The following is a 7,154-nucleotide window of genomic DNA, read 5'->3' on the forward strand; positions in this document are numbered from 1 at the left end:
CAATACATCCCATGAGACAGTTCAAATCTTGGACACTGTCCAGATCACCTCAGTGATAGTGCACAATTTTCACCCAACAAAGAACTCCTCCCTGGAAGCAAAGAGTCACCATTACACCTATCAGACCCTCCTTCATTCAACAAATTTGAGTGACCAAGATAAAGACTTGAGTTCTCCAAAGCTTCTCTTATCACCTCAAAGGAAATGAAATCTTTTGTTAAACAAGCCTCTATTCTGTTCCCCAAACTTGTTCTCCAAGCCCCTTATATGGAGCTAGGACATATAATGCCTTTCTGTCTACATCCACACTGTTAACTCAGGATTAATTCAGAATGAAAATTTACATACTTGGGGAGAAAATGACAAAGGTAATGATCTGGGAGTAATCAGGCACTACAGAAGAGTAAAACCTGGAGATTTGATATAGAACGTCCAGAAACAGATTGACAGCAAGAGCTACAGAGAAAAATTCAGTGTGCTGTAGGGCTTGATTTGGTCAACTCATGGGCTACACACTAATTTGCTACACAGCCTTCAGAAAGCACCAGTTTACATTTCATAGATTTAAAGGCAAACTTTCTAAATGGTAGTCTTCAGGAAAAGAAATCTTAGTCTGGAAGACATCACAGTATTGCAGAGCTGAACTGATGAGAAATGGTACAAAAGAGGATAAAGGTGATCTCAGAGAAAACCTGTTCAATCCGTTTTTGATCTTATATGACAATAGTTCATGCAAAAAGCCTCCATGATTTAAAAATAGCCTTTCCTTCTCTTTATATATTTCATATATTTCACTTTACCTTGATAAAATAGTTGGGGAACAGGGGACTTCAGGGGTGATCTACAATTCTGAGGTCAGCAGAAGCCAAGACCTCCCACAGATGCAAGATACTGCCATCCAGTTGCTCTAGACAAAGCTGCTTCAGTTTCCTACTAAGATTTTACTCTTGTGGGAGAGCACAATGCAGCTGCTTATCTTAAAAGGGACAATAATATTAAAGCTAACCTGGCACGGCATACTACACCAAACAAACACTAAACAGATTAAATTCACCATCTGATTCTTATCTCTTCCAATGCTTGAGTCCTGTTAAGCACCTCTAGCTCTCCAAGGAAGGGAAGGAAGCTCTTCCTAAAAATCTAAGAGTGATGCTAAAAATTAAAAAACTGCCAATATGCTTATGTAGTAAAGCTGTATCCTTCCACCAATACTGCACCAGTTTTTATGTTCTGTAAGTCAGGCATGCCTCCCGCTGCAAGATTCCTCTCCATGCTGTCACCTGAAAGCCCTCCCGCATACATAAATGAAGACAGCAGGGTAGCAGCAACTCATACTCTGCCTGAACCTCTGCAAAACAAACAGAAGCTGGATTCCACTTTCATACCCCTTCAAAGCTTTGCTTTACTACTCCTTAGGCTTTTACAATATTTCTGGTCCTTGTAAAATTCAAGACAAAACACATCATACTTAAGGTGACATTTCTCAGTGTCTAAACACACTTGAAGTAAAGAATTTATTTGAAGGCTAAAGGAAACTATTAAAAGCATGCCTTAGGAAATATGACTATGAACTGGCAAATCAAATAAATAGAAGCTGTTATATAAAACAGACAGAGCTCAGTATTTACAGATACTTTACACTGCTAGCTTTCCCTCTTTGAGCTGTTTTTGACACTTTCCCTACAGTTAGATGGGACCTGTTTTGCAGTGCATTCATTCTATGGCACTGTTCATAACTCATCCTTTCATTAAAAGAGAAATTTGTTCTTTTGACCAATATTTCTGAGGATCTAAGCTGTGGAAAGAAACCAGCATTCTCAATTTCCCATAAACTGTTGCTTTAGCTATTTTAACTTGGCATCAGAGACGCTGCTTTAGTTCCAGTTACTCTGAAGACAGAATTAGCAGCCTAAAGAAAACTTTTACAAGTAAAGTACTGTTGTGTCAGCAAGTCTGGCACTAAACCCTGTAGTATTTGCCAGCTCCCTGTAGTCCCCACCCAAGCTTCCTAACGTCAGCTGCATTTCCTATGAGTCTGTCAACGTTTGCTTGCAAAAGGCACACAGAGGATACTGTCTCGCTTAAGAAACAGCTAATATTAACTTGCTAGTTCTGTAAAAGGGATCTCTCTAAGCACAAGCTCCGCTACTGGAAGGAGATATCCCGAAGGACATTAAAGGATTAATGCGATATATTAAGGCAGAGAGAAAATGCTCAGAGAACTATATCGCAACTTTTTTTTTGACATAAGAACTCAAACCAGTAACAACTCAAAACTACATTCCAACCAAAAAAGCTTGAAATCTTCCTTTTTACAGACATTTTCTTTCTCACTGTTGTTGGTCACAGCAAACATGCACCATACTTTAGCAAATCACAACCTCACTGGGAGTTATCACACCTTTCTAAAAATATGACATTTTTATTTACAACAAGAAAATGGCCTAAGTTTAAGGGTTGAGTGGTGTTGGAGGGTTTTGTGTGTTTTGCTTTGTTGCGTTGTTTCTTTTAAAGGAGTCATTTAGAACTGAAGTAGATCTATGAAACTAAATAGAAGTAACTGTTCTAGTGTGACACCATAAAACCAGCCACTTAAATTCTGCTACGCTGCAAATGCTTCAGGAATATAAGTAGCTGTTGCTTCTGCTTAGCTCATATCAGGTATAATGCCAAAGTAATTTTAGGATTCAAGTTATTTTTCAACCTTCACCTTATATTCTCTTCCAAGTGTATGTCAGAATAGAACAATGAAAGTGAGCAGCATCATCCTGGGATACTTAGATAAAATAAAGTACTGACATGGTATAGTCTCCCACATACAAATCAGGCTTCCTGCACTGAAGTGTGGGCTACGTACTATTATCCACTATGGACTCCATCAGTCAGTCACCTTTATCTGTTTGAAATGCTATTTAAACAGGTAGACCCATAATCACTCTAAGTCAACTGTCCAGTTTCCAAAACGGTTCATTAGGTTTGTTCACCTTTAAATGCATGAAGCACAGCATTCTAATATTATTTTATGAAAAATTACTGAGGCTTTAATTAGAAGCCATCAGTTGCAACATTTAATCACAACCTATTATTTTAATTGTACTGTAAGGAAAAAAAAAATCCCACTTACCAATAATTGAGAACAAGTTAAACATTTATTTCTTTCAAGCCGATACTTATGCAAGCCATTGTAGCTTTTAGTATGCCAGGATAAGCATGAGATGATGAGATATCAACACACATGAGGAAATATGAAAAACCCAAGAACAATGCTTCAAATATAACATTTTGACATTTTCAAGAAAAGACACCATTGTGAAATTCTGAAACAAACTGCTGTCATCAGAAAGCAACAGCTTTGGGACAGAAGTTACGATCAAAAGTGTACTTCAAGTGTCTTTCACTGAGACCCCATTCTGCAGACTGGCACTTTGAGACAGTAGTTCCTACCAGTTCAAGACAACAGGAAATTATATTAACAGTATTTTCTTATAATGAAAACAATCTGCACTGAAAAAAGTAGTTGTAAAATAATCAGACTGCAGGATTTGTCTACACCATGCTTAATTAATGATGAAAAGTTTATCAGAGAAACAAAAATAGAATTCTGAGTCCAACTGGACAATCCAGTGTGTTTCAAGGGTCAGCAACAATAATGTGTTTATTCACTACAATTTCATAAGCATTTTGAACTAGAGATGCTTAGGTATGTTCAAAGGCAACTGAAAGAATAAAACCTCAAAATGAAAACAAGGCGTTCTTTTTTCAGGCCACTGATGTTTTCACCCCCAATCTTTCTTATTAAACATAAGCTTGTACAAGTTCATGATTGTTACTGAACCAAGGATTTTCTTCCTAAAAACGACTATGGCATTTGTAACAAATCTATTACAGGGTCGCAACAGACAATAAACAAACGTTCAAAACACTGTCTCAACAAGTAACTGGATTTCTGCATTTTAAAATAGCCTCAGGAACCAAAAAGAACAATATAGCATAATCTGGTTTAGAAAACACACTGTTTGGAGTTGGTTTGGAAATTAGAGTTGTTCTTGTATTTGTGATCATCCCTGTGTCATCATGCCAGTATCCATTTCTGTTCAAGAAGCTGTGTATGACAGAACACTAGTCGTACACCATGCGCGCACATAAGCATAGTGTGAACACGTAAATGCAAGAGTAAGATTCTAGCAGGTTTTCACCTCAAAATACTTATTTCTTTAAGCAGTAAGGTGAACAAGTTAATTATACAGAAAAAAAAAAGTGAAATTCTTTCACAAAACTGACAACCAAAACTCACATCCACATTTGTACACATTTTCTTGACGTTCTGGTAAGTAATAAAAGGCAGCTTGAGCACATGAATTATTTGTTTCATATTAATAGAGGAACCAATCAAATCCAGCATGGTTTTCAGTAAAAAATAAGTCAGTCTTATGCTATAACTGACACTAATATTTCTCCTTTGATACTGCACCACACTAAGCCAACAATAGAGTGCAGATCATTTACTTTAGTGTTTCCATGTTTCTTCTTAATAAGCATAAAATATTCTGAAAGTAACTACTCCTGAAAAAGAGATTTGGAGGGGGATTAGAAAGTTATGGGAAATTCTTTGTGTAATATCCGATGTCCTATAACTTAGTCTACATTAAGAGTAATCTAGATGAAAACCTGAACAGAAGAGCATTTGTTTTCTTTTAGCTTCAAATACCATAGGCTCCTACAGCACACAAGACATTCCACCGCCTCTCAGATTCAAAGACTGAGGTACAAATCTGTTAGCCAAAAAAATTCAAATTCAAAACATCCCAAATAAAAATCTTATGTCAAGTGAAAGCCTCCTTCAATACACCATTTTGAGCCAACTTTGAGTTTTTCTATTTTTAAACCATGCTTCAGGCAATAGTTTTCCATGCTTGTAGTCACACAACACAGTGAAAACACACTCAATGTCTGATAAAAGACAAAGCTTCAGCCACTTCAGTAAAAGCAGACACCTTTTATAACCAATAACCTCGTATATTTCTGAAATTGCTCAAGCAATAATTTTAACAGTTCAAATTGTACATTTATGTATTACACAAAGATAGCATCTGTTGTCACATTTTAAAAAACAAATGATGTCTGTGCACTCTTTTGTGCCACTTAAGCAGGAAAACCCATTTATGCAATACAGCTTTAAGATGGAAAAATACTGAATCTATGCCTTGCACACATGATTAGAAGTACTGTGGGTGGCCTGTATGTAAGATCCAGGAAATAAATAGTTGTACCTAATCACACATCAATAAATCGAAGATTATGAATGTTTTATACACCTTAATTATACTACTGATGTATTTAATTAATAATCCAGTGACCCAGTACTGAATATGACCACCTTTGATTCAAGCCTACCTGTTTTCCTGCCCTTCTTTCCCTCCCTCCCCAACTCATTCAGGATGCTTTCTTTACACCGACACATTATCTGCCACAATTCCATTGATCTGTCCTGTCAAACTCAATTGCGTTCCAACTATCAAGGAAGCAAGGGGCTCAGCATTACATTGGAAAATTGACTTTGATTCCTTACTTATTTCTTAAAATAGACTAATTAGTAGCAATTTGGAAATAGGGTTGGCAAAAAGGAATGAACAAATGTTTACACACATGGGGTTCTTTAAGCTGTTTTTCAAAATTAAAACAGGGCATTGGACTTTAGCCATAAATCCTATTCTTCAAAACACAGAAATCAAGAGCAGAACATGAAAGGTACAAGTCTTACTCAAAGAAATCGGAAGAAGAAAAATAATTACAGAATACATAAAAAAAAAGTTTTAAAAGCAATGTGAAATTTGAGCATATTTAATTTTCTTTTACTTCCTATCAGGCAGCTGACCTGGACTACAGAAATCCAGCAAGCATGAAAACCAGACATCCTCACTATAAGGCCTTTTTCTGGGGTTTATCTGGGAGGTATAAAACTGGACAGCCCACAATATTCCCCCTCCCTTACCCACTCATCTGTGTGACATGCAAGAATGTATCTTTGAAACCACAGAAACCTTCCTGTCTGCAAATGCATGTTTTGTACCACAGCCAGGCTGGAGTTTCAATAAAAGATCAATTAAAAGCTGCTGAAAGTAACAGTTACTCAAACATACACAGTATGATTTCTAATGTTACTCCTAAAATTAAGCACATGCCTGTACAAGAACTTGTCTTTGCCTCTAGCTGTTTGTACTTTAAGACCAGTCAAACAACAACTTTTCCACTAAGCTCTTAAAAATATTTTTCTTTACATTATCTATGTTTGTAATGTAAATATAGCAACACAAGCGAACATAACTTACATAAATTTTAGCAACTGCTAATGAAATAATTGTTTGAAAAAGCGGCTGGAAGAAAAAAAAAAAAGTCTTAATCAGGTATCAGAGGGTAACATCAAAGCAAACTGTCTCACTGTTTCTGGAATCCCCCAAAATACATCAGTGCTGTGTACAGTAAATACAGGTTTTCTAAAACTCTGCGCTGTTGAGGAGAGCACTGTCAGGCCTTTCAGATTATAACAAGCTGTTTAACAACTACCTCCAGAGATTCTAACCAAGAAAGTCAAACACACCACAGTTGCTCCCTGGTCTTCCATAGATTCAGCACCAAATCTTTAGAATGAAGCTGACAGTGTGTTAAGCAGGAATATGACAGCACAGTACTCTTCACAGACAATACAAATATGAAAGAATAAAGCTCTTTTTGATGAGCACCATGAAGAAATAAGAGAAACATAATTCTCCATATTCACATCCACTGCAGCTACCAACTCCCTTTGTATTTAATAAAAACTTACACTCCGCCTTTAACTTTAGTTGACACAAGCACCCACAATTTCCTGAAATAAACAATCTGAAGATATTAGAATGTTTACTTCATCATATCTATTTCTAACAATGAGAAATGCTTCTGATGTGCCACAGCCAAACCACCCACAAAACCCACCCATTCACCTCTTCTTTGTTTGAAATCTTCAAGAGAAAGGTAAAATACAACGTGGATCAAGCAGAAGTCTACCCTATATTCCACAAGGTTGGTTTCTCATTATCACTTAAGCTGTCTTTGTATTAATATTACTATCTATATTGACCCTAGCTTTCCATAACTGAAGCCTGAAATTTTAGTCT

This window comes from Athene cunicularia (genome assembly GCF_003259725.1).
Source record: "Athene cunicularia isolate RWA chromosome 7 unlocalized genomic scaffold, athCun1 chr7_part2, whole genome shotgun sequence".
Lineage (NCBI taxonomy): Eukaryota > Metazoa > Chordata > Aves > Strigiformes > Strigidae > Athene > Athene cunicularia.